Here is a 24440-nt window from a genome sequence, read left to right as displayed (position 1 = left end):
AAAATAGACTACTGGCCACCATGAGTCATAGAATACACATGTGGACAAATCAAAAGTGGTCACTGTTCTATCCAAGATCTGCCTGTGAGGCACAGATCCCTGTGACAGCCAGCTTCTTCCATAAGGAGGCACTAAAACTTTGGAATCAGACCTGTTAGAATTAACTGCTTTTCAATGATCACCTAGATCAGAAATGGAGAGGGCATTAATCCTGCCAGTGGAGAAAATCAGTAGAATCAATCTTAGACCAATGGGGAATGCAGGAGCAGAGGAATACAATGCGGGGCGGTGGGCGGGCTCTTTCAGGAAGGTCTCCAAGCAATATGTCAAGATTGACAGATAAGGAAATGAATTTTCTCTCCTACTGTATTCAAGAACTTTTTGTGTCAAAGACGTTTGACTCCACTGTTCAATTTTTGACTTCAGAAACATGAAAAGTAGTTCTGCATTATAGAAACTCAGGGACTCCTCTCCACCCTGCTACCTAAAGTGTAGCTCCTGCACCAACAGCATTAGCATCAACTGGGAGCTTGAAGAAATGCAGGCATTTGGGCCCCAAGTTAGACTATTGAATCAAGTGCTTCTTTTGCAAATTAAAATTTGAGATATACTCTGCTAGAAGGCTTGCTAAAATATTGTCTGTCTTGATGTTTGAGTAGTTATTTAACTATATTTAAGTCAGTTCAGACAGTAAAAATTCATTTCCCCTTTGGTTTATAAATCCTCTCATTAATAATTTATTCAGGGATTATAACTTCTCTAAGTCCTAGGTATCAAATAATTTTTTAGAATGTTTCTCACACAACTTTTTCTTTTCCATACCATTTTATTAAATGGTTACGTTAAAAAAATAATCTTGAGATAAACTGATCCCTCCCCCCTTCCCCTGGAGGTTGGGAGAGAGACGTCATTCACCAGGAATTACATTTACTAAATCTAGAAATTGGTCCTTTTAGTAATCCTTTTGTTATTTACTTCAAGGTGAGGTTTTGACTGTGTCATTTAAGAGCCTACAAAGCCCTTGGGAATCTGAATCATCCTTTTCTCCCTTTTGCCAATATACTTTCACTTGTAGGGAAACTCTAAATGAATGGCATGAGGAAAGGCCAAGTGACTTGGCTGGAAAGCAGAAGATTCGTTTTTACAAATCAGACACTCTTACAGAAAATGAATTATACTGAGGTTAGGAAATTAGAACTCTTTCTGCCGACCCAGCCTATTCCAGAAATGATACAACTGTGAGTAAAGTCACTGTCTCTACATTTCTTCAAAGGAAGATGTCAGGGTGGGCACAGGGTAGTTAATTAAACAAGGGCTCACTCCTTCTGCCCACAGATATGCACATTCCTTGGGCAGAGTGGTTGCAGTTTTTAACATTACAGCCAGATGTGCAGAGAAATACCGTTTCTGTATTTTCTCTGTAACCTATTGGATTTTCCTTTATATCTATCAGAGGGAGGCTTTAGTTCAACCTCATAAATTAAGTCTGACACAATAAATAGTGTATTAAGTTAAATGCTTAATCTCTTTCAAATAAAAGGCTTGGTCCTGCATGTTCTGCCTCTACCCAGGCCCTCTTCAAGAAGGCCCTGGATGAATGGATGCATACTTTGTGTTGTCCTCGCCTTTCTTTTCTGAGGAGTGGATACTGTCTGGTGTCTCTCAGGAACCACCAGGTGTGACTGGTTCCATCCCTGAGCTTGCAGGTATCTGCTGCTAAACTTTGCAGCAGACATAGCCTGGAGTCCCTCTCTCAGTTTGGTCACATTCTACTATTCCTGAGTGATTTGGCCCTACCATGGGTCACCCTAGTAGAGCAGACCCCTCTAAGGCTCTGGCATGTTCTCCATATATGTCTTGGCCTAGTCTACCCAACCCACATCCTCTATCACAGTCACTGGATGTCTTGCCTCAGGGACCTATGGTAGACCCACTACCCACAATTCAGCTTTCTTCAGCATCTGCCAAGGGACGTGCAGGTACCCGTTGAGTTCCTTATCTGCCTCCCTTGCTACCATCTGCCAATGAGATATGCCATTGCCCTTGGCCATGATGGAAGTAGATGCTAGTGGGGACAGAATTCTACAAAGCTGACATAGAGGACAGGTATGGAAAGAACACAAAAGCCTTGTGTTCTGTCTTCTCCCTCTGCTTCTCTCTCCTCTTCTCTCAAATCTCTGGCTTTCCAATTCCTCTACACCAGTGCTACTCAAACAGATGCCAAGCTATGGACCGTTAATGGCCCACACCAAGACATGCACAGAAATTGAGAGTAAAGTTTCTGACACTCTTAATAGCAATTTGGCAGAGTAATTTTATATCTATTAAATCTAATAAAAATGTAGGGCTTTGTTTTTCTATTTGTTATTTCTCATAATTCATTTTTATTATGTTTTTTAAAATTATAGGTGCAAGGTGTATTGGAAATTTTAAAATGTGGTTCTTCCTCATGGTGAATTTGAGAGGTACTAAAACTCATCATATCTACTTTTATGAAGCAAGCTTCATGCCTAGAATCATGGAAAGGGCATCCTCTCTATGCTATGTGAGAAATATGAGATGAGTCCACCAGACTTGAGCCTGGATATGCTAAAGAGATTTATGACATCGTTTTTCTTGACAAAGCCTAGCTTTTGTGCTTATTTTAATTTGTAGATGCAAACTAAAATCTAATTTGACAGTCAAAGCTGAGCAGATTCCCTGTGTTCTGTTGGGGATGGTGTTCTGATACCCTTCACCTAAAGCACTGAAACCCATTGTTTCAAGGAGTAAGAAACCCCAGAGCAATGTGATCTACAGGATAAGGAGAAGATATATCAAAGGAAATGTTATCCTGAGGTTGCTGATGTAAAAAGGGTTGGTTGGAGAATGACTCTATTTCAAGAAAATCTGAAAAGAATGTTTTTCATAATCTTAAAAAAGCCCAAATAAGCAATCAATATAATGCGTCCTATGTGCTCCTGTTCTTTGCAAGAGAAGAAAATCTCCAGCAAACCATCAGCATTCAAGTACACTTTGCAATTGGGTCTCTATCTTTTCCAGTCTAAAGACCAATGAAAAGAATTTGTAGACCACATTTGAACAACATAAATTGAATGCTGTTCCCTAGAGAAAGCTTGCACAAGCTGGGATGCCTGAAGCAGTGCTGGCTTTAAGTGGGTGAGTATTATTACTATTAATATTTAATTAAGTTTCTGGCTGAGCATCCTGCTGAAAGGATCTCTAAAAACTAACCTAACATCATTACTCTAACAAAGTAAGACCTAAATTGGGAAACAGGAGAAAGCTACAGTGATTTCTCATCATACTGAACTACCTTAGACATAATGTTGAATCTCCTTGGAGTTAGTTTCCAAAATACTGGGTTGGCCAAAAAGTTCATTTGGGTTTTTCCATAAGATCTTAACAGAAAAACCGGAACAAACTTTTTGGCCAACCTAATACAAGTTCCTTTGTCACCACCCAATTGAAGAAAAGCTAAATTGTGCTTGAACATAATTGTCTTGAGATTGTATTATGTCCCACAGCTTCTCTGCGAGTGCCTTTTTTCTCTGCTCCTTACTTCACCGCTTCTTCAAGGACCCAAATTCCTTCAATGTGTCTGCCAGACTTGATCTTAACTCCAATCAAAACGGGGAGGATCTGATGTGATTTATCTACCCAAGTTGATAGATTAACCAATTACACTTTAGTGTGACTGTCAGTCTATATACTACTCAAGGAGTATTTGCATCTCTACTTTCTGACTTTGGTTATAATTGTAGACGTTGGACAACTGCAAGTCACACTAGGTTTATCTCATTTGAGGAAAATCTGTAGTCTCCCAGATGGACCTCTGCTTCCTGAATGGAATCCATGCTTTAAGTGATGCAGGTAAAAAGGCAGTGTCCTTCCTCACCAGCTTCTGGAACCAGGCATGGCTGTGGCCCTCTTGCCTTTGAAGATGAAATTCCTCATCATAGTTAATATATTAAAATATATTCACATTATAGATTAAATATATCATATGTAATTATGTCAACTAAATTCAGTTGCAACAGACTCATTGATACACTTTCAAATTTTGTAGGAATTTACTTCACTTGGTAGTTTTATTTATTTAAATGTTTGTATACACGTTATATATAAATATATGTTTTTACTTATTTATTTCAGTTTGGTAGCTTTCTTGTTTTGGTGTCAATTTGTTTTTAGCTCTCAAATATTTGTATTAGTTGTCTTGGCCCAGGTTCCTCAGAAGCAGAATCTGAGATGAGGAATCAGGTATGGGTGTTTTATTATGGAAATACTCCCAGGAGTTGCAAGAAGTAGGTGGGGACAAAACAGGAAAGAGAAAGAAGCCAAGCAGGGGTGTGATTTCAGATGAAGTCCCAGCCTCAGCCTGATCCTGTGGGGAGCTCTGGAACATCACACAGCAAGGTTTGTCCTACGTTTTGAGGCAAAGGAGCTGGGCTCCTGATGTGAGGGTACAACCTCACATCAGTCAGTTATTGGCTGGCGGCCAGTGAATAGGAATATTCCCATGCACTTCCCTTACTGGTAAGGCAGCTATGTGCCCAAGGACAGTCCTCTGACAGAAACAACAGAGCCTTTAGCAGCAAAGAATACAGTGGCTGGGGGACAGGAGCACAGTGCTGGTGAAATGGATTGGGGAGAGGGGCATCTGGCCAGGAAAAACAGTGTCCGGCACAACAGGCTTTGAAAAGATCACAAGCACCATGCCTGGAGCACCTAAAAGATGAAATAAGCCTTGAAATCCAGATGGCTTCTGGCATATCATAGGTCTGCCAAGAAGTCTCCCCCTTCCTCTGTCCAATCTAACCCCATCTTTATGTTCTCCTTTCTTCCTTTAGCCCAAGACCTAAGCGTTGTTCATGGTGTCTGGTACACTTAAGGAATCCGTTATGTCTCCAGAATTAAACAGAGCAGAAGAGTGTTTTAGCATCCTATCTGGTAAAATGAAAGGAACAATTTTTTCAATGATTCATCTATTTTCATTGTCATAATTTCATATTTGCCCATCTTATTTTCTGATTGGTTCTTACTCAACAATGGTTTCCAATATTTAGCCTCAAGTGTTCTCTCTTATTTAATGATCTAAATCCAACTCAAGAGATACAAAGATCCTTTTTATAATATGATGCTTACACTCTAATTGACTTTTTTTTCAAGTATAGTTTTCAGGTACATAGGTAAAGCTTTATACTTCAGAATGTAAAAGAATGTCAGAGACTGTTCCATGAAGGGAGGGATACTCTATAGTAAAAACTTTTTGAAAACCCCGGCCCCAGATAGGAATGGTGATCTTGGCAAAAGCACTGCAAGCGTGAAAAGCAAATCTGAATCTGGAATTCGTATCTATTCCATGAGGCCATATCTCTGCCTTCTCCAAGTGGCTAGCTATTTTCCCTAGAAATAATGATATATCAGGGGCTTACTGTTGGCCTCTGTGCTACAACAATGGCCATAGCCAGATCAGCCTTGGTGATGTGAATTCTATGTTGTTGAGGTCATACATAGCCATATTCCTACTATTATAGAAGTTCTGTGGTTCTTCACTCCCACTTTGAGTTGGGAGTTCAAGACTCTAAACTTATTGTTTTCTTTTTATAAGGTCTCTAACACAATCAAGTGCAGTTAACACACTCCATAATTTTTCTAATCATCATGTAACCTCTACTTGATCACTCAGAACCTTATTCTCCATCAGCTCACCATCTCACACTGTCACCAGTTATAATTTGAGGAATCATGACACTATTACATGCCACCCATTACCGGGGTTCAATTTCTACTTAACAAGGAGGTCATGCATGTGTTCATAAAATATGTGAGCAACCCTAGTTTTAGAGTCCCCTCCAGAAGGTCTGTTTTCTGAGTTCTAGCAAAAGAACAAGGCACAAAGCAGGGCAAAGAAGATGGATAATGAAGTTGGGGGGACAGCGAGGGTTGATGAGATAGGATGTTTAAAAAGGGTCTATAACCCAAAACAGGGATTATTACTAACTTTATTTCAAGAACTCCTTTATGCAGTTGTATTAAGCTTTGCAAAAGTTAAAGAAGATAAATACTGAAATCCATGGAAACCTAACCCTTTGAAAACTTATTTACATTAAGGACTTTTCATTTGTTCGGTCATATATATATGTTCTTTCTAACCTCTGCTTCTTTTTTGCTATAGTTCTAGCTTTTGGCCTGTGTTTCATCAATATCATATCAATTTGATTTAATGTTTGGTTTCACCACTAGATTAATAGCCCCATAGAGCGACCACTGCAGAAGTCTCTGCAGAAGTCTCAGGTGTTAGTACCCATGACCACAAAAACTGTATACCCAGGAGCTATTTATTTGAGGCTCTAGGACAAGCTCCACACAAATACCTAATCCCCTAGTTTTCTTAAAATTGTTTTCCACCATGTTGTGGGATGCTGCTTGGCCTAACATGACGGGGCACGACATAATAGGTGTCAGGAGAATCAGGAAAATGTAGGAGGAAATTTGTCAATGAAAATAAAAACAAAACCATAAAGATTTCTGCCAGATCCTTCATTTCAGACTTGCTGGAAACTCAGAGCTACCATCATGGGCTTTGGTAGTCAAAGCAAACTTTGAGTGGTGCTAAGAAACCTTTGACATGTGTGAACTGGCAGTCTGTATTACTTCTGATTCAGCATAATTTCTTGAGCTGCTTGGCATGTTTGTTAGGGATTATGAAGCACAAAAGCTCATGTCTTTTTTAAAAGAGAAAAGAGCCTATTTAGTGATTGTGACAACTGACAAGATTAAGAAGCCTGGCACTTAGCAGTCATTGGCCAAAGCTGGCAGCTCAGGACCTTGGAAGGTGGGAGTAGAGATTTCAGAGCCCAGGTGTTCCCATGATGCTAACATGCAGACCTCTACTTAGGGAAATCACAGTTCTACTCTACTCACATGCCATTGCCTTGCTGGGGATGGTTCCTTCTTGGCTTCTCTAGATCAGGATTAGATGCCAGTGTTTAGCACCACCTAGAAATCCACAGTATAAGTGGTCAGTTGACATGATCAGTGAAAAAAAAAAAATGTTCTCCAAAAACAGGGATATGGCTCAGTTCTTCTAAATTTTAAACTTGCTATCTTTCACGATCCTAATTAAAGCCATAACCCAACCATCCAATTCACAAGTGAATTGCAGAGATAGGGCATAAGTATGCAGTTGGAGGAGTATAAGTCCTCCGGAAAGTGTTCCCTACTATAAAACACTGCATACCATACCAGGCCTTACCATTCCATATTACATCCTGTCAAATTTCCTGGCTAGTCAAGAGAAGAGGGGAGGAAGGTACAGCTTTAATCACTAGCTTGGCTTTACCCCCAAATTGATATTCCCTGAGGTGTCTTAATCGCAGTCAGATATAATTTTGCCTGGAAAGCATTCAATTTCACAAGCATTTGTTGAGAACCTACTATACATCCAGCACTGTTCTAGGCACTGTAGATACAATGAACATAAACAAATTCCTACCCTCCTGAAGCCTACATTCCAGAGGAAGGAAATATATTAAAAAATAGAGTCTGGGAGCTTCAAGATGGCGGACGAGTAAGAAGTGGAGATCACCTTCCTCCCCACAAATACATCAGAAATACATCTACATGTGGAACAACTCCTGCAGAACACCTACTGAACGCTGGCAGAAGACCTCAGACCTCCCAAAAGGCAAGAAACTCCCCACGTACCTGGGTAGGGCAAAAGTAAAAAGAAAAAAAGAGACAAAAGAATAGGGACGGGACCTGCACCAGTGGGAGGGAGCTGTGAAGGAGGAAAGGTTTCCACACACTAGGAAGCCCCTTCGCGGGCAGAGACTGTGGGTGGCAGAGGGGGGAAGCTTCGGAGGCACGGAGGAGAGTGCAGCCACAGGGGTGCGGAGGGCAAAGCGGAGAGATTCCCGCACAGAGGATTGGTGCCGGCCAGCACTCACCATCCCGAGAGGCTTGTCTGCTCACCCACCGGGACGAGCGGGGGCTGGGAGCTGAGGCTCGGGCTTCAGAGGTCGGATCCCAGGGAGAGGACTGGGGTTGGTGGCGTGAGCACAGCCTAAAGGGGGCTAGTGCGCCACAGCTAGCCGGGAGGGGGTCCAGGAAAAAGTCTGGGGCTGCCGAAAAGGAAAGACACTTTTTCTGGCCTTTTTGTTTCCTGGTGTGCGAGGAGAGGGGATTAAGAGCGCCGCTTAAAGGAGCTTCAGAGATGGGCGCGAGCTGCGGCTGTCAGCACGGACCCCAGAGATGGGCATGGGACACTAACGCTGCTGCTGCCACCACCAAGAAGCCTGTGTGCGAGCACAGGTCACTATCCACACCTCCCCTCCCGGGCGCCTGTGCAGCCCGCCACTGCCAGGGTACCGTAACCCAGGGACAACTTCCCCGGGAGAACACATAGCGCGCCTCACGCTGGGGCAACGTCACGCCGGCGCAACGTCACGCCGGCGCAACGTCACGCTGGCGCTACGTCACACGGCACAACGTCTCCTGGCCTCCACCGCCTGCAGGCTCGCCCCGCCTCATACCCCTCCCTCCCCCCAGCCCTGAGTGAGCCAGAGCCCCCGAAGCTGCTGCTCCTTTAACCCTGTCCTGTCTGAGCGAAGAACAGACGCCCTCAGGCGACCTACATGCAGAGGCGGGTCCAAATCCAAAGCTAAACCCCAGGAGCTGTGTGAACAAAGAAGAGAAAGGGAAATCTCTCCCACCAGCCTCAGGAGCAGCGGATTAAATCTCCACAATCAACTTGATGTACCCTGCACCTGTGGAATACCTGAATAGACAACGAATCATCCCAAATTGAGGAGGTGGATTTTGGGAGCAACAATATATATATATTTTTCCTTCTTCTCTTTTTGTGAGTGTGTATGTGTATGCTTCTGTGTGTGATTTTGTCTGTATAGCTTTGCTTTTACCATTCGTCCTAGGGTTCTGTCTGTCTGGGTTTTTTTGTTGTTTTTTTTTTAGTATAGTTTTTAGCACTTGTTATCATTGGTGGATTTGTTTTTTTGGTTTGGTTGCACTCTTCTTTATTTCTTTCTTCCTTTTTTTTATTACTTTAAAAAATTTTATTTTTAATAATTATTTTTTATATTAATAACTTAATTTTATTTTTTTTCATTCTTTCTTTCTTTCGCCCTTTTATTCTGAGCTGTGTGGATGACAGGGTCTTGGTGCTCTGGCTGGGCCTCAGGCCTGTGCCTCTGAGGTGGGAGAGCCGAGTTCAGGGCATTGGTCCACCAGAGACCTCCCAGCTCCATGTAATATCAAATGGCGAAAATCTCCCAGAGATCTCCATCTCAACGCTAAGACCCAGCTCCACTCAACGACCAGCAAGCTACAGTGCTGGACACCCTATGCCAAACAACTAGCAAGACAGGAACACAACCCCACCCATTAGCAGAGAGGCTGCCTAAAATCATAATAAGGTCACAGACACCACAAAACACACCACCGGACACGGACCTGTCCACCAGAAAGACAAGATCCAGCCTCATCCACCAGAACTCAGGCACTAGTCCCCTCCACCAGGAAGCCTACACAACCCACTGAACCAACATTACCCACTGGGGGCAGACACCAAAAACAATGGGAACTATGAACATGCAGCCTGCAAAAAGAAGACCCCAAACACAGTACGTTAAGCAAAATGAGAAGACAGAGAAACACACAGCAGATGAAGGAGCAAGGTGAAAACCCACCAGACCAAAAAAATGAAGAGGAAACAGGCAGTCTACCTGAAAAAGAATTCAGAATAATGATAGTAAAGATGATCCAAAATCTTGGAAATAGAATGGAGAAAATACAAGAAACGTTTAACAAGGACCTGAAACAACAAAAGAGCAAACAAACAATGATGAACAACACAATAAGTGAAATTAAAAATTCTCTAGAAGGAATCAATAGCAGAAGAACGGATAAGTGACCTGGAAGATAAAATAGTGGAAATAACTACTGCAGAGCAAAATAAAGAAAAAGGAATGAAAAGAATTGAGGACAGTCTCAGGGACCTCTGGGGCAACATTAAACCCACAAACATTCGAATTATAGGGGTCCCAGAAGACGAAGAGGAAAAGAAAGAGACTGAGAAAATATTTGAAGAGATTATAGTTCAAAACTACCCTAATATGGAAAAGGAAATAGTTAATCAAGTCCAGGAAGCACAGAGAGTCCCATACAGGATAAATCCAAGGAGAAACATGCCAAGAAACATATTACTCAAACTATCAAAAATTAAATACAAAGAAAAAATATTAAAAGCAGCAAGGGAAAAACAACAAATACTATACAAAGGTATCCCCATAAGGTTAACAGCTGATCTTTCAGCAGGAACTCTGCAAGCCAGAAAGGACTGGCAGGACATATTTAAAGTGCTGAAGGGGAAAAACCTACAACCAAGATTACTCTACCCAGCAAAGATCTCATTCAGATTCAATGGAGAAATTAAAACGTTTACAGACAAGCAAAACCTAAGAGAATTCAGCACCACCAAACTAGCTTTACAACAAATGCTAAAGGAACTTCACTAGGCAGGAAACACAGAGAAGGAAAAGACCACAATAACAAACCAAAAGCAATTTAAAAAATGGTAAGAACATACATTTTGATAATTACCTTAAATGTAAATGGATTAAATGCTCCAACCAAAACACATAGATAGGCTGATTGGATACAAAAACAAGACCCATATATATGCTGTCTACAAGAGACCCACTTCAGACCTAGGGACACATACAGACTGAAAGTGAGGGGATGGAAAAAGATATTCCATGCAAATGGAAATCAGAAGAAAGCTGGAGTAGCAATTTTCATATCAGACAAAATAGACTTTAAAAAAGAGACTATTACAAGAGACAAAGAAGGACACTACATAACGATCAAGGGATCAATCCAAGAAGAAGATATAACAATTGTAAATATTTATGCACCCAACATAGGAGCATCTCAATACATAAGGCAAATGCTAACAGCCATAAAAGGGGAAATCGACAGTAACACAATCATAGTAGGGGACTGTAACACCCCACTTTCACCAATGGACAGATCATGCAAAATGAAAATAAATAAGGAAACACAAGCTTTAAATGATACATTAAACAAGATGGACTTCATTGATATTTATAGGACATTCCACCCAAAAACAACAGAATACACTTTCTTCTCAAGTGCTCATGGAACATTCTCCAGGATAGATCATATCTTGGGTCACAAATCAAGCCTTGGTAAATTTAAGAAAATTGAAACAGTATCAAGTATCTTTTCTGAATACAAGGCTATAAGACTAGATATCAATTACAGGGAAAAATCTGTAAAAAATACAAACACATGGAGGCTAAACAATACACTACTTAATAACCAAGAGATCACTGAAGAAATCAAAGAGGAAATCAAAAAATACCTAGAAACAAAGGACAATGAAAACATGACTACCCAAAACCTATGGGATGCAGCAAAAGCAGTTCTAAGAGGTAAGTTTATAGCAATACAATCCTACCTTTAGAAACAAGAAACATCTCAAATAAACAACCTAACCTTACACCTTAAGCAATTAGAGAAAGAAGAAAAAAAAAAACCCAAAGTTAGCAGAAGGAAAGAAATAAAGATCAGATCTGAAATAAATGAAAAAGAAATGAAGGAAACAATAGCAAAGGTCAATAAAACTAAAAGCTGGTTCTTTGAGGAGATAAACAAAACTGATAAACCTTTAGCCAGACTCATCAAGAAAAAGAGGGAGAGGACTCAAATCAATAAAGTTAAGAAATGGAAAAGGAGAAGTTACAACAGACACCACAGAAATACAAAGGGTCATGAGAGATTACTACAAGCAACTATATGCCAATAAAACGGACAACCTGGAAGAAATGGACAAATTCTTAGAAAAGTACAACCTTCCGAGACTGAACCAGGAAGAAACAGAAATATAAACAGACCAATCACAAGCACTGAAATTGAGCCTGTGATTAAAAATCTTCCAACAAACAAAAGCCCAGGACCAGACGGCTTCACAAGTGAATTCTATCAAACATTTAGAGAAGAGCTAACACCTTTCTTTCTCAAACTCTTTCAAAATATAGCAGAGGGAGGAACATTCCCAAACTCATTCTAAGAGACCACCATCACCCTGATACCAAAACCATATAAAAATGTCAAAAAGAAAGAAAACTACAGGCCAATATCACTGATGAATATAGATGCAAAAATCCTCAACAAAACACTAGCAAACAGAATCCAACAGCACATTAAAAGGATCATACACCATGATCAAGTGGGGTTTATCCCAGGAATGCAAGGATTCTGCAATATATGCAAATCAATCAATGTGATACACCATATCAACAAATTGAAGGAGAAAAATCATATGATAATCTCAATAGATGCAGAAAAAGCTTTTGACAAAATTCAACACCCATTTATGATAAAAAACCCTCCAGAAAGTAGGCATCGAGGGAACTTACCTCAACATAATAAAGGCCATATATGACAAACCCACAGCCAACATCATTCTTAATGGTGAAAAACTGAAATCATTTCCATTAAGATCAGGAACAAGACAAGGTTGCCCACTCTCACCACTATTATTCAACATAGTTTTGGAAGTTTTTGCCACAGCAGTCAGAGAAGAAAAAGAAGTAAAAGGAATCCAAATTGGAAAAGAAGAAGTAAAGCTGTCACTGTTTGCCGATGACATGATACTATACATAGAGAATCCTAAAGATGCTACCAGAAAACTACTAGAGCTAATCAATGAACCTGGTAAAGTTGCAGGATACAAAATTAATGCACAGAAATCTATTGCATTCCTATACACTAATGATGAAAAATCTGAAAGAGAAATTAAGGAAACACTCCCATTTACCATTGCAACAAAAAGAATAAAATACCTAGGAATAAACCTACCTAAAGAGACAAAAGAGCTGTATGCAGAAAACTATAAGACACTGATGAAAGAAATTAAAGATGATACAAACAGATGGAGAGATATACCATGTTCTTGGATTGGAAGAATCAACATTGTGAAAATGACTATACTACCCAAAGCAATCTACAGATTCAATGCAATCCCTATCAAACCACCAATGGCATTTTTCACAGAACTAGAACAAAAAATTTCACAATTTGTATGGAAACACAAAAGACCCCAAATAGCCAAAGCAATCTTGAGAACGAAAAATGGAGCTGGAGGAATCAGGCTCCCTGACTTCAGACTATACTACAAAGCTACAGTAATCAAGACAGTATGGTATTGGCACAAAAACAGAAATATAGATCAATGGAACAGGATAGAAAGCCCAGAGATAAACCCATGCACGTATGGTCACCTTATTTTTGATAAAGGAGGCAAGAATATAGAGTGGAGAAAAGACAGCCTCTTCAGTAGGTGGTGCTGGGAAAACTGGACAGCTACATGTAAAAGAATGAAATTAGAACACTCCCTAACACCATACACAAAAATAAACTCAAAATGGATTAAAGACCTAAATGTAGGCCCAGACACTATAAAACTCTTAGAGGAAAACATAGGCAGAACACTCTATGACATAAATCACATCAAGATCCTTTTTTGACCCACCTTCTAGAGAAATGGAAATAAAAACAAAAATAAACAAATGGGACCTAATGAAACTTAAAAGCTTTTGCACAGCAAAAGAAACCATAAACAAGACGAAAAGACAACCCTCAGAATGGGAGAAAATATTTGCAAATGAAGCAACTGACAAACGATTAATCTCCAAAATATACAAGCAGCACATGCAGCTCAATATCAAAAAAACAAACAACTCCATCCAAAAATGGGCAGAAGACCTAAACAGACATTTCTCCAAAGAAGATATACAGACAGCCAACAAACACATGAAAGAGTGCTCAACATCACTAATCATTAGAAAAATGAAAATCAAAACAATGAAGTATCACCTCACACCAGTCCAAATGGCCATCATCAAAAAATCTACAAACAATAAATGCTGGAGAGGGTGTGGAGAAAAGGGAACCCTCTTGCACTGTTGGTGGGAATGTAAATTGATACAGCCACTATGGAGAACAGTATGGAGGTTCCTTAAAAAACTAAAAATAGAACTACCATACGACCCAGCAATCCCACTACTGGGCATATACCCTGAAAAAACCATAATTGAAAAAGAGTCATGTACCACAATATTCATTGCAGCTCTATTTACAATAGCCAGGACATGGAAGCAACCTAAGTGTCCATCAACAGATGAATGGATAAAGAAGATGTGGCACATATACACAATGGAGTATTACTCAGCCATAAAGAGAAACGAAATTGAGTTATTTGTAGTGAGGTGGATGGACCTAGAGTCTGTCCTACAGAGTGAAGTAAGTCAGAAAGAGAAAAACAAATACCATATGGTAACACATATATATGGAATCTAAAAAAAAAAAAAAAGGTCAGGAAGAACCTAGGGGCAGGACAAGAATAAAGATGAAGACCTACTAGAGAATGGACTTGAGCACACGGAGAGGGGGAAGGGTAAGCTGGGACAAAGTGAGAGAGTGGCATGGACATATATACACTACAAATATAAAACCGATAGCTAGTGGGAAGCAGCTGCATAGCACAGGGAGGTCAGCTTGGTGCTTTGTGACCACCTAGAGGGGTAGGATAGGGAGTGTGGGAGGGAGGGAGATGCAAGAGGGAAGAGATATGGGGACATATGTATATGTATAGCTGATTCACTTTGTTATAAAGCAGAAACTAACACACCATTGTAATGAAATTATACTCCAATAAAGATGTTAAAAAAATAAATAAAATTAAAAATACATAAAATGTATAAGGTATGTAAGATGATGATGAGAGTAACAGAAATAAAGTAGGAAGAGGGGTGTCAGAGGAGAAGGCAGGGGTCAGTTTTAAATAAGGTAGTCAAGGAAGGCTTTGCAGAAGAGAAGTCAACATTTGAGCAAGGACGTGGAGAAGGTGAGTGTGAGGCCACATGGGATCAGGGGAGGCTGGTTTGACTGGAGCAGAGAGATGAGCTCAGAGAAAAAGAGAGGAGCCATGGTGCAGGGCATTGCAAACCCCTATGGCTTTTACCCTGTGTAGCAATGAGAAACCATTGGAAGATTTTGAGCACAACTAATGACTCTTTTAAAAATATATGGGGAATTCCCTGGCAGTCCAGTGCTTGAGACTCTGCTCTTTCACTGCCGAGGGCCTGGGTTTGATCCCTGGTCAGGGAAGTAAGATCCCATAAGCTGCGTGGCGCAGCCAAAAAAAAAAAAAAATATATATATATATATATAGTGTGTGTGTGTGATCACTCTGTTAGACTCTCTCTGGCTGCTTTGTTGGAGATGACTGCAGGGGAGCAAAGGTGGAAGCAGGGAACCTAGTCCAGAGGTCATTGCACTGATCCAAATGAGAGGCGATGATGGCTTGGGCCAGGGTAAAAGCAGTGGGAGTGGTGAGAAATGGTCAGATTTCTAATATATTTTGCAGCTAACACTGACAGGATTTGCTGATGAATAGGATATGGAGTGGGAGAAAATGAGAGGAGTCAAGCTGGATATCAGTGAGCAGCTGGAAGGCTGGACTTTAGTGTGTAACAATAGAGTCACCTGGCAAAGAAACCAAGCCAGGTACAAGCTGGATTTATATGTTTAATGCCCACAGGCAAAAGGAAGCTAATGTGTGGCTATTTTCTTATGTCTTTCATAAATCAGCATGAATTAACTACTGAGGTGTATCATTTAAAGGACAGGATATGGTCTGCACACATTTAAGTTTCATAACGGTAAATACAATACTATTCCTGTCTCGTTAATAGGGAGTTGACATCACCCTCGGTCGGCCTGTGGTTGAGTCTTGCAGGGAGAATGCTACTGAGTTTTCCAAGCCTTAAGAAAATAATGTGGGCTTTTACCTAATCTAAAATCATGATATATGAAAGAGAAAATGCAAGCTTGGATGTGGGAACATAAATGAAATAATATAGCAGAATACTATAAAGTTGAAGACAGTACCAAAGTACGTTTATCCTACTGAAAATTTCAGTCATATCTTTTCTTTAACATTATATTTTCCTTTCTTCCCCATAGTTCTTAGCACTTTTTTGCCTTCAAAATTTGGGTAAGGTAACAAAAATTTGTTTAAAAAAGTTGGGCAAAAGTAACAAAATATATAAATTGTTATCCTTTTTTCAACCATTAGATCATACTTTCCAAAGACAATCCCAATTTTAATTTGATTTTCAAGAAAATAAAATCTAGGGAAACCTCAAGAATCACCATTTTGGGGACTTCCCTGGTGACACAGCAGTTATGAATCCGCCTGCCAATGCAGGGGACACAGATTCCAGCCCTGGTCCGGGAAGATCCCACATGCTGCGGAGCAATGAAGCCCGTGTGCCACAACTACTGAGCCTGCACTCTAGAGCCCGCAAGCCACAACTACTGAGCCCGCATGCTGCAACTACGGAAGCCCACGCACCTAGAGCCCGTGCTCTACAGCAAGAGAAGCCACCACAATGAGAAGCCCACGCACTGCAACGAAGAGTAGCCCCTGCTTGCCACAACTAGAGAAAGCCCGTGCGCAGCAACAAAGACCCAACGCAGCCAAAAATTTTTAAAAAAAGAAGAGTCACCATTTTGGTTTACTATTTTCATGTCCTCAGTCAGTTTCTTGATGTGAATATCTGACGCAGTACTTTTGAAGTCATGTAGAAGAGGTTTTGAAAGTGGAAAAACCCAGGCCCTGGAGCAAAACAGACTGTGGAAGTATGACCATGGGGAAGTGATTAAAATACTCTAATTCTCAATTTCTGTAAAATATAATAATGGATAATATTAATGGATAATAAAATTTGATAGAGTTGTTGTAAAGTTCAAATTAATTAACATGTATAAAGCACCTATGTAAAAAATATGGATTTAATAAGAACAATTATTACTGTCAGCATTTTCGGTAAATATAAAAACAAAATCTCAGTAAGCATGGCCACGTTTTTGGAGAAATACAATTTTGAGATTAGCACAAGTTGATAAAAAGATATTTTACTCTATCATAAAATAAGGCCTGTCTTTCAAGAACAAATGAGTGACCACTATTCTATATCTCTTGTTTTTCCCCTCATTTTTATGAGTCATAAAGGGCATCGTATGTTTCACATACATGACCTGTCTGTATTTTATTTGCTAGTTCATGATTTCAAACACAAAAGTCTAGTGGCCACTAATCATTTGTTCAAGCTCTTGAATTTCACAATCTCAAAATATCATTAAAAAATAAGCTGGGGACTTCCCTCGTGGTGCAGTGGTTAAGAATCCGCCTGCCAATACAGGGGACATGGGTTCGAGCCCTGGTCCGGGAAGATCCCACATGCCGTGGAGCAACTAAGCCTGTGAGCCACAACTACTGAAACTGTATGCCACAACTACTGAAGCCCATGCGCCTAAAGCCTCTGCTCTGCAACAAGAGAAGTCACCGCAATGAGAAGCCTGTGCACCGTAACGGAGTAGCCCCTGCTCGCTGCAACTAGAGAAAGCCCATGTGCAGCAACAAAGACACAACACAGCCAGAAATTTAAAAATTTTAAAAATTAAAAAATAAAAAAGCTGGTGATTCTATAATACTCAAGAGAAAGTTTCTAAAAACTCCATTCTTCCCTAATCAAAGAAAGAGTGTGGTGAACATTGATTGTTTTACCTTGCTCAGCATGCCTTCCCTATATCTTTCTACAAACAGGCTCCACCTGCCTCACTGATTGGAGGGCTGGCTACTTACAAACTGGTGAGTTAGACTCATTCCCCAGAATTTTTCAAAAGTTTTCAAAATTGGGGTGAGGTATATTTAAGCTGAAATCGAGAGGCGGGGCTCACATTCATCGTGTAGGCCAGTGATTCTCAAAGTGCGGTCTCTGGACCAGCAGCATCATCTGGAAACATAAAAAATGCAAATTCTTGGGCCTCACTTAAAACCAACTGAATCAGAAACCCTGGAGATGGAGTTCAGGAATCTGTTTTAACAAGCCTTCCAGATGATACTGATGCACTCTTAGCCTTGAAAAACACTGTTGTGAGTTAACCCTAAGTCATGAGTTTGTCATATGAAATTACTCTTAAGAAAGAAAAGAATGGAACCTGTGGTATCTCCAAATATATGTAACTATACCATAACAGAGTCTTGGACTACTTGCCTATATATTTGTATTATTAAACTAAGAAGGAAAATGTTTTGAATGTATGTTAGTTTCTGATTTTCAAGACCTTGGCTTTAAATTTTAAATGAAATTTATTAGCTGTGTCTGAAAATTCTATCTACTCAATCCTCCCTTCATTGAATTTGTTACAGATTTAGATTTTGCCTATATTTATAACAGCTGTGCACAGGCCAGCAAAGCATAGCCTATACAGTAAGTTCAAATCCAAACTCTCATGTAAGTGTCCCTCTGCACTGTGACTTTTAATCAGGAGGTCATAAAACAGCTATTTTTTAAATAATAATGCTATGTGTTAGATGTGCCAAGAGATGCTGTGGCCTGTCAGTGTGCTTCTTCCTGAGGCCTCGAACTCAAATGTTCAAGCAGTTAACAAATTATTGAAGCATGCCATGTGTGAGAAGATAGGGAGTGGTGAGGACTACAGCAAACTGCAGCATGCCTATATGCCTTGAATTTAAAAAATTATGAAAACACTGTGCAGGCTAAATAAAACATGTCAGTTATTGGATTCAAGTTTTATGAACTTTGGTCTATTCCTACTACATTCCTATATTGCACACTTGTGGATTTAGGGGTAGAACGAGCCCAGACCAATCAAAAAGCAGCAAAGGACGACTCTGTGGAAAACAAGTGTGTTTCTTAACCTCCTCTTACCTAGGTCAACCCTATCTAAGAAGCAGGCTCAGTGTCTAGGGGAAATCTTTTTTTAAAAGCACTTTTATTGAGATATAATTCACATACCATATGTTATAGGTTGAGCTGTATTCCCTCAAAATACATATGTTGAAGTCCTAACCTTCGTGCCCCAGAATGTGACCGTATCTGAAGATAGGATCTTTATCGAGGTAATTAAGTTAAAATGAGGTCATTACACTGGGCCCTAACCCAATGACTAGTGTCCTTATAAGAAGAGAAAATGTGGACACAGATATAAACAGAGAGAAGAACATATGAAGACATCACAATAGAAGACAGTGATCTACAAGTCAAAGGGATAGGTGTGGAACAGATCTTTCCCTCATGATCCTCAGAAAGAACCAACCCTACTAATACCTGGATCTTGAAGTTCTAGACTTCAGAACTGTGAGAAGATAAATTGCTGTCGTTTAAGCTACCCAGTCTATGGCATTTTGTTATGGTAGCCCTAGCAAATTACTACATCATACAATTCACCCATTTAAATGGATTTTAGCATATTCACAAATATGTGCAACCATCGCCACAGCAATTTAAAATTTTTTTCAAAAAACTATCAACACCCTATCACTCTATCCCTCTAGTACTAATCTACTTTCTATCTCTATAGATCTGCCTATTCTGAACATTTCAAATAAATGGAATCATGTAATGTGCAGTGTTTTGTGAATGGCTTCTTTCATTTTAAATATTTTCAAGATTCATCATTGTGCATCAGTAATGCATTCCTTTTTATGGCCAAATGATACTCCGTTGCATGGATATACCACATTTGTTTATCCATGAATCAGTTGATGGACATTTGGGTTGTTTCCATCTTTGGGGTATTATGAATAATGCAACTATAAACATTTGTGTAGAAACAAATTTTGTAAAGGGAAAAACCTTGTGTTTGGGGGGAGCTAAAACCTGTTCTAAATGGACAAAAACTCCTCACTAGTCCCTTGAGTTGATTTCTGGCAAATTTCCACCTTTCTTATTTTCTCTCAGGCCTGCCCATCATTCTTATTTTAAACAAACTGTCATCATCCACTCTCACAGGTTGATTCATGGTCGATTTGTTCAACAATTGCATGGCATCCAGTTTACTGAAGAATATACAGAACCCTCAGGGGAGAATGAAAGTGTCATTGTAAATGGAGCATCAGGACCATTAGAATCTCAGCCTGGGAAAAGACATGTGGGTGAGTGAGTGGGTGGGTATGGAGCTATATTTGTGTTCAGAAGCATTAGAGGTCTCCCCAGGTGTGGAAGGGCCCCGCCAAATCATGTCAGACTGAAATGCAGTCGTTGAAGCTCTGCCAGAAAAGGAGAGCCATCTGAGTTAGATGAGGTGCACCTGGCTCATTAGCTCATCAGGCTGTTCTTCAGTGCTCACATAAAGATGTAATTTATCAGAATTCTATTTAACCATTAGTTGTAATATGAGCCAATAAGCAGTGGGGAAGTCACAGGATCTTGATTGCTGCTAAATTATATCATGGAGAGCCTGAAAGAAGAAATTTATGGGAACACAGATGGAGCAGGTCACCAAGTCCCTGTTTTAACTAAAGTTCCCCTTTTTTTGGCATGGGAATGCAGTTTTTAAAATAAGGCAATTCTCACAGTAACAGTATACAGGTGGGAGTGTACATTGTGTCTCTATGGCAGGCTTGTAAGAATAATGGTCTCGCAATGTTGGTTCAGCAACTACGTAATAAGCAGAGCACTTACTATGTGCCAGACATCATGCTACATGCCAGATGTGCTGTTGTGAAATAAGATGAGCATGGTCCTTGCCTCACATTGTCCCAGACAAGGTTATTCACTGATTTGTGGATTAGTGGATTGTTCCTGACACATCTACTGGATATTTTAGTCCTGTAGAATCTGGTTAGATAAGTAATAGCTCTCTTATGCCTTTGAATATTCTTAGATTCTTAAATATCAGTCTAACAACTGAGCACCTATATTTGCCAGACACTATGCTAGGCACAGCAAGTTCAAGAATAACTAAAATATATGGTCCTTGCCTTCAAAGAACTAACAATCTAGGATGTGCTTATACATGTGCAATACCATAAACCATAGGATGTACATACACCATATACATGATGGAAGATTCTAGAACAGAGGTATAAAAAAGTGGGAGCACAGAAGTCCTCATTCTTTCAAAGAATATGGTTGGTGGTTGTGCACAGGAAAAGGGCTGGGGAGTTTTCACAGAGAAAGTGAGCTTTGAGCCAGCTCTTATGGGTTAAAAGCATTTGGGCAGATAGTGAAGGAAGGGAAGGGAATTCTACTTGGAGGGAATCGCCTGAGGAATGGCCCAAAGGCATGAAGGTAGTGTTTGGAGGAAAGACAAGTAGGCAGACATTCTCTGTATTCTTTTCTCTGTCTCCTCCCAAAGACGAAAGGCTCAGGTCCAGAGACTGTTCCGGTTAAACACTTCAGTGAGAAGTTAAGACCAGTCTGTCATTTCTCAATTGAATACCTGGAAGGTCTCTAAGCATATCAAAGTATGCTCAACTTTCTGGAGCTTACCACATATTCAGCTTCAGTTTCTATAAAAGCAGAGGACAAGTTTAACAGGCAAATAGCGTTGATTGATAGGATCTTGCCTTGTCAACACTAAGTAGAGACTAAGGTGTAAGTACAGTTTGTCCTTTAGCAGAGCTGACACTAGGTAGTCCTCCAATTTTCTGTGATGACTTTAACTTGGAAATAACTGGCAATGTTCTTCTCATGAACCTATGTAAGTTGGATTACTACAGGTCAAGGACAAACTGTGTTCAAACCTGACAGAAGCATCACAGGTTAGTGATAAGTTCTGAAATCAGATTGCCTTGTTCTAAATCCCAACTCTTCTACCTACTAGGTTTATTCTTTCTGAACCACACAAACTCACTTGGCCTCAATTATTTTATCCGTAAAATGTGGATACAATTGTACATGCCTTAGGGACTATTGTGAGAATTAAATAAAATAGCGAATGTAAAGTATTCAGTCTGGCACCTGTACAATATTGGGTACATGTGAGCTGCTATTGCAGAGAAGTGGTGAAGACCCTGACTGTCCTTCTGTTCTCATCTGAATCTGAATCTTGCCCCTGTACATTCTTTAGCAATTTACTTAGTTTCTAAACTTTGGTTTCCTCATTTATAAACAAGACAATAACATAGAGTTATTGTGAAGATTAAATAAGAGAACTATATCTCAGTTAAACTGGAAAAAAGATATATTGAGGGGAAAAAAAGTATACGTAAAGTGATAACCACAACATCTGGCACATAGTAGGTACTCAAAAATAACATCTCTTGTTATTATCAGTATTATGTAAATCATACTAAAGAAAAATTTACATGTTCTCAGTAGTCATATTTTGTAAACTTTTAAAAATTAATTTTTGGGGTAAGATAATTTTGAATACATTCTGGATATTTAATAAAAGCCTGTGGTTGGCCCTTTTGTACAGGGCAAATACTTCGATAACTAGAAATTAAAAATTTCCTGGGGACTTCCTGCTTGCCAACAGCATCGCCTCACCTCTGTTTTAATATTTAGCCTTTATAGCTTTAATATCTATTGATACATATGTTTGTTTTGGGGAAGTGTTGGGGTTGGTTTGCCTGGGAATGTGAGGAATGTGACGGGTTTATTGGGAGTAAAATTGAAGGAAAGTAGCCAGGATTAGGCAGGGACAGCCTTCAGACTTGTTGCAGACTGACAAGGGCTCTGCCAGGCCAAAGGAGAGCCCAGAGCAAGATTTGCTCATTCGTGTCATCATGAGCTTGGGGGGAAATGTTGGGCCCTCATATCCTGCCTTGACCAATTATTGGTCAGAGCCATCCTGAGAAGCACATAACCTTAGCTTGCCTTAGTTGTATTCCAGAGTACTTCAAGACAGGTATGCCCTCAGCTTGAAAGCTGAGATGGATTGTGAGGGAGATAGCTGGAGGCCTGCAGCTAGTGGAATTCCTCATAGCTAGGCAGCAAGTCCCTTCTTGGAGGAACATCTGAGGAGTGCATGTCTGTGTCTGCTACCGGAAAATTTCAGGAGATTATGATGGCAATAATGGAACCTGTCTCAGACTGTTCAGGTTGCTATAACAGCATACCATAGACCGGGTGGCTAATAAACAACAGAAATTCATTTCTCACAATTCAGGAGGTAGGGAAGTCCAAGATCAAGGCACTGGCAAATTCAATGTCTGATAAGAACCAGCTTCCCTGGTTCACAGATGGCCATCTTCTTGTGTTCTCACATGGCAGAAGGGGCAAGGGAGTTCTCTAAAGTCTCTTTTATAAAGGCACTAATCCCATTTATGAAGGCTCTGCTTTCATAACCTAATCACCTCCCGAAAGCCCCCCTCCAAATATTATCACATTGGGGATTAGATTACAAAATGTGGACTTTGGTGAAACACAAATATTCAGTGTATAGCAGACCCAGTTTATGTACTTCCCCACATTTTCTTAGGCCCTACCTGTCCCCGAACTTCAGCCAGTTTCCCAAGAAAGAGCCCCAGCCAACCCCCAATATCCCTTTATCTCCTACACCAGCAGCTGCTTCAGCCTCCCCTGGGATGCGGGTCAGGTTTGCATTTGGCCTTCAATGCATCCACCATGGTAGGAATTGCAGAGCTCTGATGTTTACCTCAGTCAACTAGACCCATGGAGGCTCTGGCCCCTTAACTTCTGAACTCACGTGAGGCCCCATGCCACAGGACATGGATCTGGCCGGGTAACCCAACCCACCTGAAGTGCAGGAGAATTAATGCCCCATGGGCTGAACTCTGACCAATGAGAAACAGAAGATTAAAAGGATCAAGTACAAGAAATCTCTTGTACTTCCTCCCCTTCAATGGACTATCCCAGGATGCAGAGGATCCACATACCCTATCTGCATCAAGTCCCATTGAGTTCCCATCTGTGTTTTCTTGTGACACTGTGGTCAGCACAAAAACACACTACCTTGCATTTGCTTTCCCTCCATCCTTATCTCATTTCCTTTTTGTTCTTCTCTCTTGCTGCCCTGGAATCACAGTTCCAAATACAGTTTTAGCTTCAAGCTTGTTTTCCTGGACCTGAGCTGAGAAACTAGTTTATTATTCCATGATAACTGTGTGTCCAGCACTGTTCTAGGAGCTTTAAATGTATTCTCACAACAACTCAATGACATAAATATCCTTAATATTGTCAATTCTGTTTTACAGGTGAGAAACTGGGACACAGAAATATTAAGGATCTTTCACAAAGTTCTATAGCTAGTAATTGACAGATCTAGGATTTGAAACACAGATGGTTTGACTTTAGAGACAAGGCTCTATGCTGTTTCTTAGTTGGGTTTGGTTATCAAGTCTGTTTTTACGGTTAAATGCATTTATATTGCCAATTCCACTGGCAAAAAGGCTGCCACATATCATCCAAGGGAGTACTGCTGAGTCAGACATAATATGAGAAATATTTATCTAATTATAAAATTTGAATCAAGTGAAGGAAGATCATCCAGAGGCCTTGGAGGAATACTTGGGAGGTCTGGATTCCCTCTGGCTTCCTCAGTTTAGT

Source organism: Balaenoptera borealis (assembly GCF_965194805.1).
Source record: "Balaenoptera borealis genome assembly, chromosome: 8".
Taxonomy (NCBI): domain Eukaryota; kingdom Metazoa; phylum Chordata; class Mammalia; order Artiodactyla; family Balaenopteridae; genus Balaenoptera; species Balaenoptera borealis.
Note: the sequence above shows the minus strand (reverse complement) of the source record.